This window comes from Mustelus asterias, chromosome 12, assembly GCF_964213995.1.
Source record: "Mustelus asterias chromosome 12, sMusAst1.hap1.1, whole genome shotgun sequence".
Lineage (NCBI taxonomy): Eukaryota > Metazoa > Chordata > Chondrichthyes > Carcharhiniformes > Triakidae > Mustelus > Mustelus asterias.
The window spans coordinates 84,948,564-84,959,841 of NC_135812.1; positions in this window are offsets into that span (position 1 = coordinate 84,948,564).

Below are 11,278 nucleotides of genomic sequence, written 5' to 3' on the forward strand. Positions count from 1 at the left end.
TCATATGAAGCAATTTTTTAAAGCAGCATCTCGGCCTTTTGGCTAAGATGCAAATGAGCTCAAGTCTTGGAGGAGGAACCTCCCCCTTCTCCAATCAGCTTGGCTCATGTAGATCAGGCCCAGGACAGGGTGGTTTGGTCGCTCGCCCTGTCTTGTCAGCCTGGATCGGAAATGTCTCAACTTGTTGAGACTCTGAATTGGATTTGATTTGATTGAATTGGAAAAGTATTTTTAAAAATTTATCTCTTACTTGTCCTAATAATTATTCCTTCCAATATATGTTATCTTAATGATTATTCCTTACAATAACAACAGACCTCTTAGTCCAAATTGAGATAACTTAACCACATCCACGAGATTCAAGTTTTCTATACTGGGTACATCATTGGAGCATAGGATCCCTACAGTACCGAAGGAAGCCATTTGGCCCATTTAGTCTGCACTGACTCTCTGACAGAGCATCTTAAGACCATAAGATATAGGAGCAGAATTAGGCCATTCGGATCATCGAGTCTACTCCGCCATTCAATCATGGCTGATATGAATATCATTCCCATTCTCCTGCCTTTTCCCCGTAACCCTTGATCCCCTTATTGATCAAGAATCTATCTATTTCTGTCTTAAAGACACTCAATGACCTGGCCTCCACTGCCCTCTGTAGCAATGAGTTCCACAGATTCACCACCCTCTGGCTGAAGGAATTCCTCCTCATCTCAGTTTTAAAGGAGCGTCCCTTCACTCTGAGGTTGTGCCCTCAAGTTCTAGTCTATTCCACTAGTGGAAACATCCTCTCCATGTCCACTCTATCTCGGCCTCTCAGTATTCTGTAAGTTTCAATTAGATCCCCCCTCATCTTTCTAAACTCCATCGAGTATAGACCCAGACTCCTCAACCGCTCCTCATATGACAAACCCTTCATTCCTGGGATCATTCTGGTGAACCTCCTCTGGACCCCTTCCGAGGCCAGCACATCATTCCTTAAGTATGAGGCCCAAAACTGCTCACAATATTCCAAATGGGGTCTGACCAGAGCCTTCTACAGCCTCAGCAGGACATCCCTGCTCTCGTATTCTAGCCCTCTGAAATGAATGCTAGCATTGAATTTGCCTTCTTAACTGCCAACTGAACCTGCGTGTTAACCTTAAGAGAGTCCTGAACCAGGACTCCCTAGTCCCTTTGTGCTTCAGATTTCTGAAGCCTTTCCCCATTTAGAAAATCGTCTACACCTCTATTCTTCCTCCCAAAGTGCATAACCTCACACTTTCCCACATTGTACGCCATGTGCCACTTATTTGCCCACTCTCCTAGCCTGTCCAAGTCATTCTGCAGCCTGTCCACTTCCTCAACACTACCTGTCCCTCCACATATCTTTGTATCATCCGCAAATCTTACCCAAGCCCTATTCCCATAACCCCAAGTATTTACCCTGCTAATCCCCCTAACCTACACATCTTGGGATGCTAAGGGGCAACTTAGCATGGCCAATCCACCTAACCTGCCCATCTTTGGAGTGTGCAAGGAAACCGGAGCACCCGGAGGAAACACACACAGACTCGGGGAGAATGTGCAAATTCCACACAGTCAGTCACCCAAGGCTGGAATTGAACCCGGCTCCCTGGTGCTGTGAGGCAGCAGTGCTAACCACTGTGGCACCGTGCTGCCTTTGTTAGCACATTGTAAAAAATACATGTAACCCCCTGCTGACAACTATATGCTCTGACCAGCTGAGTTAAGTAAAGCTGTACCTGGGATGTGCTTGATGTTATAAGGGGCTACTATGTAAATGTTCAATTAACAGGATCCTGAGTTCTTAGCGGTTGGTGTTGAGCTAGGCTAAATTTCCTATTTACCAATAAATGTCAGTTCAGGCGTGAATGAAAAGGATTAGTGTATGCAGTTGCAATCTAGAGTAATAACCTATTAATAATAGTGCGGTGCCTCCTAAAATGGTAAGTATGTAAACCTTATAATAAGAAAAGATTCAGGACAACCATACAAAAGGAATAACAAAAATAAATTAATTTTCTTGCATTGTTGCGTCTCATAAAACAGGTAAAGAGTCCCAAACTAAAGATTTTTCATTTAAACAGTTTCAACCTTGAGAAATGTTCAAAATATTACCAAGTGCTTGGATTTATAAATGTTGGGGCCCATACGTTGGTGCACATATGAAGAAAACACGCCCTGAACAACACACTGCTGATGCTGTTCAGTGTCTGATAGTATAGTCTCCAGATACTTACGCAACCACAACACACACAGTCCAGAAGGGTCTGCGAGCGGGAAGATGATGCAGCAGGAAAAATAAATGCAGCAAGCTGTCCGTGTAGTGACGTAGGTCCAGTGCGCTGAAGTCTGTCCTCCTCGACAGTGCTGCCTTTCACTTCAAACTGGAAAAAACGAGTTACTAAACTGCGACAAACACGAGCTTTAACTGCACAGTAATATTTGTGCCCATACTGTGAAGTATGTTAGTCTACAAATATTACTTGCCTCGACGTTAAAACTGGGTTTTTACCGCATGGAAACAGCTCCTCTTCCCCACGTGTGTCTCCCCACTGCAGCTTCCTCTGCCTCCCGCCATTTTTCTTTTTCCCTCCCCCTAAGTAATCTGATTGGCTTAAAGTGCAGCTCTCTAGAAAACGGATTGGCTTAGCTTACATCACTCAAACAAACAGTATCTGTTCAAGGTATTTGGCCCAGTAAACAGGATATTGAAACTCACAAGAAAACAAAGAACAATGGGAAATGTCTTTTTCATTAAATTTACCCATATTTCAAGAAAACACACTCTTTTCATTTTTCTTGCATTTATCCTTTTTTTTCAGGCCCCTACATACACAACATTTTTATATTAAGCGCAGGGATACCAGATAGCATATCATCCAATTTATCAGCTTGCTTCTTACATAGCACTTGATTCTGAGTCAGATGATTGTGGGTCTAAGAACCATTCTTTGGGCGGGATTTTTCCACCCTGCAGCGTTGATCGAGTAGCGTAGCGGGGTGGGAAATATGAGCGATTTCTCACCTCTCCTGATATTGCCAGCCCCATTCTACCGATCAGGAGGCTGGTGTTTAGGGGGCCCACAATCAGGAGGCCGGCGATCAGGGAGCCTGCGATCGCACTGTTTGATAAAGATCAGAGAATTCCCCCAATATCCACTCTAACATTGGTCTCTTGAACAAAAATGAACTAGTTACTCAGCATTTCTACCGGTCTTCACATCTTCGGTACATCAGCTGAATCCCCTTGTACATTGTGGAAGTCTGGTCACATCAGATGTCCATTGTTTTGTGGGATGTTCTGCTCGGCTTGTATGGGACAGTACTTCTGTCAAACCTTACAAGGCAAACAACAGACCGAAACTGGAGCACCATCTCCTAGACCCCAGTTGGAGCCCAGCGCTGTAGTGGTGGTACGCCCAAAACAATTGGACATACTGGTCTCTACAAGATTACATATGAGCCTCACCAGCGGGGTCCTGAGCTAATAAGCAGATCAGTTCCATGGGCAGGGACCTTTTGGTGGAAGATGGGAGAGATGGTGGGAGAGCCTGTCCAACTATTCCCCTAACAGAAAGCGTTCAAGCTCACTCCGAGAGTGAGGGGAGGCAGTGGCGTAGTGGTATTGTCGATGTATTAGTAATCCAGAGACCCAGTGTAATGCTCAGGGGTCCTGGGTTAGAATTCCACCGTGGCAGATGGTGAAATTTAAATTCAAATCAAATCTGGAATTAAAAGCCTAATGATGACCATGAAACCATTGTTGATTGTTGTAAAAATCCATCTGGTTCACTAACGCCCTTTAGGGAAGGAAATCTGCCACCCTTACCTGATCTGGCCTACATGTGACTCCAGATCTACAGCAATGTGGTTGAGTCTTAAATACCCTCAGGGATAGGCAATAAGTGCTGGTCCAGCCAGCGATGCCCACATCCCATAAACATGTAAAAGAAAAGTGGATTTATCAGAAATAAAGGACTTGGATTTCTCCAACGCCATTTACTATCTGGAGGGACCTTTGGATGGGAGATGTTGTAACATGTTGGGTCCTATTCAGTTGGTCTTAATGAAGTGTTCATGGTCTTAGATTAACTGCATGTATTTCTTAACTATGAAAACTATGTACATATATACAGTAAAGTGTTCAAACTAGGAGCTGTTTCCATGCTTGCTTGTGCACTCAGCTCTGTCCAACACCAGACTGACCTCTAGGTTTGGGTCATCTGTTCTCTGACATCCAGAACGTCCCTGGCTCTGTGTTGCTTAACTAACTGTGCCACAGTTTGCTTTTTCCACTCAAAGTGGACCTAGCTGCAGACGGAGTTCTGACTGCCTCACAATTTGGATAGCTTTCTCCAGGGTTAGGTCTTTCTTTGCTTTTGCAGCATGTCTCAGAATGCTGCTCCTACAACTATTCTATCCCCGAAAAGTTCAGCTTTTCACAGCTTCGGCCATCCTGTGCAGATTATTAATGAACAAATTGCAGATTCTCCTGGCTGCTGGACACCTTTATTAAATGTAGCCCTTGCGAGGAATTTGTTATTTCTTAGGTCAAAATCAGCATTGAATGATCTTAGTACTTCCCCAGATTTAGCAGATGATTTTCTGATTCTCTGCCCAGCAACAATGCCATCCGTTATTGGGTCCATCAAATAAAGCAGTGTGTTATCTTGTTCAGCTTCTGCCTTTCCATCCAGACCTGAAGCAATCATGTATCTAAGGAATTGTTTTCTCCAAATTCCCCAATTATGTGATTGATCCGGCCCTGGGATATGACCAAATTGATCTGCTAGAATGGATTTCTGATCCATGGTTAAAAAATATTAAAGTGCAGATTCGGCTTTAAGAAGTTGTTGAAATTCAAGATGGCGCCGCTGTTTGGTTTACCCATGCTTGCTGGCTTTGGTAGGCTCCTGCTGCAATGGTACTCGTGCTCAGCTGCAGACTTCCTCACTTCCCCTCAAGGTCACAGAAGCATCGATATCTCTCTCTTGCTGGTCTTTAAAGCTGATTCTTTAGTTGTAACTGTTCCAAATAATTTTTTTTTCCTTCTTGGAGTGAGCTTGAACTTTTCCCATTCCGTCCACCATGGGAATCGTAGCAGGCGGGGGAGGGGCGGACCATGAAAAGGTCCATTGACCTCAGGTGGGATTTTCTGGTTTCGGGGCGAGGGCGGCCAGAAACTCCCAACCCATGCGTTCAGGTGCCAACAGAGGGAACAGGTTTCTGGTTTTTAAATGGCAATTTTGAACCATTGAGTGACTTAACAGTTTCTCAGTACTTGCTGTTTCCTAGGGTGGGATTTTTTGCACCCCCCCCCCCCCCCCACACCCCACCCCACACCCCACCTCCCCCCGTGCATGACTTGTAGCAGTGGGGGCAGCTTGCCATTTGCTGGTGGTGGGATCTTCCATTCTGGCGCTGTCAACAGGTTTTCCCATTGTTTGCACCTTCTAGCGCTGGGCACTGTCGGAGGGACAGGAAGGTCCCATCAACGAGAACAGCTGCAAAACTTTGGCCCTAAAAATTTTAGCTCACTGCTGCTAGGTCTACTGACTCCGCACTCTGGGAATTGAAGCTGGACTTCCAAGAAATCCTATGGAGTTTTCTGCTGCAGTAAGGAATTTTAAATTCCTGCTGTTTTCCGGCTTTTAATTTAAACACTTGTATGCATTCCAGTTTAATGAAACAAACACGAACAGTAATTCAACTATTCCTTTATTTAATATTTCTGGTACCAACTCAAATATAAACAGTTGCAACTCATTAACTCTCAACTGAACTTTAACTCTTGACTGCACGTTAACTTTAACTGAACATCAACTTCACTTATTTAACTGAAAATAGATACTACCAAGTTTAGGAAAAACCCTGGCCAAGAAATATCCTCGATGTAGAATCTATTTTCTTCTCTGAGGGAAATTCCTTCAGGGCACATGTCTTGCAATGGTTAGTCTCTTTCGAGTTGTCGCTGGCAAACAAAGGCTGGGTAAGAAGTCTCACAACACCAGGTTAAAGTCCAACAGGTTTATTTGGCAGCACGAGCTTTCGGAGCCTCAAGCTCCGTCTTCAGGTGAGTGAGGAATCGTGTTCACAAACAGGCTGCACATGTCTTTTATCCACAAATCCTCCACTTGCTTCCAGAAGATTCTCTGTCATCCAGCCAGCTGTGTAACCAGAAACCGGTCACATGGCTCAAAAATCCAATGAAATTACTTGCAAACGACGCCATTACACTTAGTTCATTTGATATGTTCCACACATAACAGTAATAAATCGAAGCCACAATCTCTAATGTAAATGTAAACAACTTCCCTTATTTGGTCAACACAGGAAGCTTCAGATCACAGCCTACTATTAATTTGGTCAACAATTATAAGTTGACCAAAGATCCCAGCATGTTTAACTCACAGCCCAAATAGCCATTTTAAAGCCACTATTGCCATTATTGTTGTTAAATCATTCTTGTAGCCGATCTTTCTCCGTCCACCTTGCCTTCCGCTTCTAGGCCTTTCTTTGGACCTTTTCCCTCGTGATTTTCTTCTGCACATCTACTTCTTGAGCTTTTCTTCAGATCAAAATGTTTTTTTGAATATTTCTTTAGTCTTTCAGAATTTTCTGCATTTTTGCGAGGTTTTGCATTTTTCCATTCGCTGCTGCCATTTGTATGTTATTGGATACTGTTTGGTAGGTCTTAACGACATCTTCATAGTCTTAAGTAGGTTAAATGTAAGTATTTATTAACTACAAGCACTAATTACATATACACAGTAAAGGGTTTACGCTAGGAACTTTCTCCATCCTTGCTTGTACACACAGCTCTGTCCAATACTAGACTGACTCTTAGGTTTGGGTTATGTGTTCTCTTACATCACTGTGTGGGTCGTATTGGACTCATATAACCCTATATGAGAGATATGGGGAGAGTTACAGAACAAAGAGATCTGGCTATGGCATGTGCCCTGGGTTGGGAGGAACCTCACTTGGAGCCAGGGAGGATTGGAGAGTCGACGTGTATTCAGCTATGTTCATAGCTCCTTGAAAGTGGAATCACACGTGGACAGAGTGGTGAAGAAGGCATTCAGCATGCTTGGTTTCATCGGTCGGAACATTGAATACAGGAGTTGGGACGTCTTGTTGAAGTTGTACAAGACATTGGTAAGGCCACACTTGGAATACTGTGTACAGTTCTGGTCACCCTATTATAGAAAGGATATTATTAAACTAGAAAGAGTGCAGAAGAGGTTTACTAGGATGCTACCGGGACTTGATGGTTTGAGTTATAAAGAGAGGCTGGGTAGACTGAGACTTTTTTCTCTGGAGCGTAGAAGGCTGAGGGGTGATCTTATAGAGGTCTATAAAATAATGAGGGGCACAGATCAGCTAGATAGTCAATATCTTTTCCCAAAGATAGGAGAGTCTAAAACTAGAGGGCATAGGTTTAAGGTGAGAAGGGAGAGATACAAAAGTGTCTAGAGGGTCAATTTTTTCACACAAAGTGTGGTGAGTGTCTGGAACAAGCTGCCAGAGGTAGTAGTAGAGGCAGGTACAATTTTGTCTTTTAAAAAGCATTTAGACAGTTACATGGGTAAGATGGGTATAGAGGGGCATGGGCCAAATGCAGGCAATTGGGATTAGCTTAGGGGTTTAAAAAATAAGGGCGGAATGGACAAATTGGGCCGAAGGGCCTGTTTCCATGCTGTAAACCTCTATGACTCTATATGTGCCAGACCCTTATACTACAGGAGGAAGTGCTTGGATTTCTGCTTTCCTTGATATATATTAATGACTTAGGTTTGGTGTACAGGACACAACTTCAAAATTTGCAGATGGCACATAATTTAGAAATATTTTGAACTGTGAGGAAGAAAGTGACAGATTTCAAGAGGACATGGACAGTGCGGTAGCGTGGCCCCTTTAAGGTGGCAATCCCTGAGGGCCGCGTGATCGGACTGGACTCTATGGAGAGGCAGTGCAGGAAGCCAAGCCAATCAGATGCAGAGGCATGTGCTCTGGGTTGGGAGGAACCTCACTTGGAATCAGGGAGGATTGGAGAGTCGACGTGTATTCAGTCCTGTCAAGACCCTTGTTTGAATGTATCAATTTATTGTTGGTAATAAACCAGTTATAACTTTAAGCCAATACAAGTAGCCTTCAAGATCATTACAGACAGACTGGTTGAATGGACGGACAGGTAGCAGTTGAAATTTATGCAGACAAATGTGGAGAATGAGGAGAGCCAACATAAAATAAAGGGTGCAATTCTAAATGGGGCAAAGGAATAGAAGGACCTGGGGGCATTTGTGCACAAATCATTGAAGGTGGCAGGGCAGGTTGAGGAAGTGGTTAGAACTTGATAAATAACACAGTAAGAAGTCTCACAACACCAGGTTAAAGTCCAACAGGTTTATTTGGAATCACGAGCTTTCAGAGCGCTGCGCCTTCCTCAAGTGAGTGAGTTCCTCAGGTGAGAGGAGTAGCGCTCAGAAAGCTTGTGATTCCAAATAAACCTGTTGGACTTTAACCTGGTGTGTTAGACTTCTTACTGTCCCCCCACCCTAATCCAACACCGGCATCTCCACAACATTTATAAATAGAGGCACAGAGTACAAAAGCAAGGCAGTAATGATGAACCTTCAACTTCCACTGGGGCACTGTGTCCAATGCTAGGCACCACACTTTGGCTGGGATGTGAAGGCTTTAGGGAAACAAGTTAAGAGAACAGTTCCAGGAATGAGTGACATCAGTTACATGAGAAAAATTGGAGAAGCCAGGTATTATCCTTAAAGAGAAGGTTCAGTAGAGAATTTGGTAGAAGTATTCAAAGTCATGAGAGATCATGAGAGAGAGTTGATAGAGAGAAACTGTCCCCATTGGTAGTGGGGTTGGGAACCAGAGGACACAGAATTACAGTGATTGGCAAAAGAACCAACACCGATATGAGGACATGAGGTTCCTCCCAACACAGCAGCCAGAATTTTCCAGTCCCCTTCCCCAAACCCAACCATTGAAATCTCCGTTCACACCAGCAGGACCAGAAGATCCCGCTGGAAAACTCCAGCCAGCGCTTGGTTAGAATCTAGAATGCACTACCTGAGAGTGTGGTGGAGGCACATTCAATCCTGGGTTTCAATGGGGAACTGGATAAGCACCTGGAGGGAAAAGCTTTGCAGGGCTTTGGGGGAAGGTTTGGTCTCACTAAGTTGTTCTTGCAGTGAGCCAGCATAGACACAATGGACTGAATAGCTTTCTTCTGTGCTGTAACCATTCTCTGATTCCACACTGGCTGGTACCCCCAGTAAAATGGACCTCATCAAGGGTCCATGTGGACTAAAGTAATGGTGTGCAGGATTAGCATGCAGAGCGGATTAGAGCAGTGGCATGGTCGGGTGGTCAGTTATGAGCATATTGGAATCTAGACAATGATTATCAAGGGGGGCTGACTGACTTAGTTCCCACTGACTTAGGGCAGATGGGCAACATAGAGGCTCCCAATTTTCTTGCCCCAAACAAAGGAAGTGCCCACATATCAACCTCCAGCACTGTCCATTGGCTACTATCCCAGTGCAACTGCTGGAGTGGCTACCCATGGAAATGCATGGCCAATGTCAAAAGAATCTCACAGAGGGAAAAAAGAATGTACGCCAAGCCTTTGTTGGGTCAATGATAGTTCTGAGGAAGCTAGGGAAAGTTGAGAATGAAGCATCAAGAGAGGGTTTTGAGGAGGATGGATCCAGTGAATAAGGCCAATGTAGCTGAGAGCCCTATCAGGGAGGGTAAGGAGGGTAGAGCTGGAAAGTGGATAAAAAGAAACAATTTGCATTGATATACTGCCTTTCTTGTCCTCAGTATATCCCAAAGTAATTTATCATGAATGGATTACTTTTCACATGCAGTCATTCTTGTTACGTAGACAAACATTGTAGCAAATGTGTGCACAGAAAGGTACCACAAACATCAAAGGGATGTGACTAAATCATCAAAAGTTTGAAGCCAAATGGTTCAGGACAGGACAAGGCCTGGGAGAGATTTCTATATGAAGACAAAAATTTAAAATCAATTCATTGAGGAGTAGAGTAGGAGGCAATTGGGAGGGATTGGAAACTAGTTGAGCATGTGAAGCTGGGAGATTATGAGACATTTGTGGACATTAGAGAGGAAAGATAGATTAGATACGAGTGATAGTTGAAGAGTATAGACAAGTTAAAGGTAGATTTGTCAACAAGGTGAGATGATGGCTATTCTGAAAAGGAAAGAAATAGTGTAAGAGGAAAGGGCCATGCTGGTAGCACCCACATCCTAGCCGGAAGGTCGCACCCACATCCTAGCCTTGACTTTACAGGAGTCAAGGCTAGGATGTGGGTGCGACCTTCCGGCTCTTCACACCGGCAGGATCTTCTGGTCCCACCGATGGTGCACCCCCACCACATGTTCCCCGCAGTGTGGGGTGGAATCAATGGGAAATCCATTGCTAACAGCAGGAACCGAAGATCCCACCACCTGCCAACGGCATGCCACTTCCTGCTGCCAAGAAACACTGGGAGGCCCATTGTTTTTTCCTGTGGAATTTTCACTTATGTAGTGCTGGGTTGGAAATAAGTGTGTGTTCTGGGGAAGGAGATCAGTGGAATTTGTCACATCTGTTTGTTTCAAAACAGATAATTATGTGAGCATCGAGTCCATCATCCACAATGTGTTGCCATTTGTTCTGGCAAATTACTTCTTTGTGCTGTTTTGTGGTGTGTCTGCATAGTTGGGGAAGGAGATCAAAGGGCTCAGTGTAAATTTTCCCAAACGGCTGTTTCTAAAATAAGCTTCCTAGAATTTTTATTGAAAGAGAAATGTTACTTTGTTTCGGGAAAGACGAGTGTGAGACATCTTTCAATGCGTTAGCATGCAATACGGTTAGTAGCCTGATTTAGATGCAACTGAATTTTTATAGAATCATAGAATGCTACAGTGCAGAAGGAGGCCATTCGGCCCATTGAGTCTGCTCTGACCACAATCCCACCCAGGCCCTATCCCCATAACCCCATGCATTTACCCTAGCTAGTTCCCGTGACACTAAGGGGCAATTTAGCATGGCCAATCCACCTAACCCGCATATCTTTGGACTGTGGGAGGAAACGGAGCAGCCGGAGGAAATCCATGCAGACACAGGGAGAACATGCAAACTCCACACAGACAGTGACCCAAGCCAGGATAGCCAGGATATGAAATAGCAAAGCACATAGCCCCAATTTTAACATCCCAAGCCTGTGGAAGATGGGAT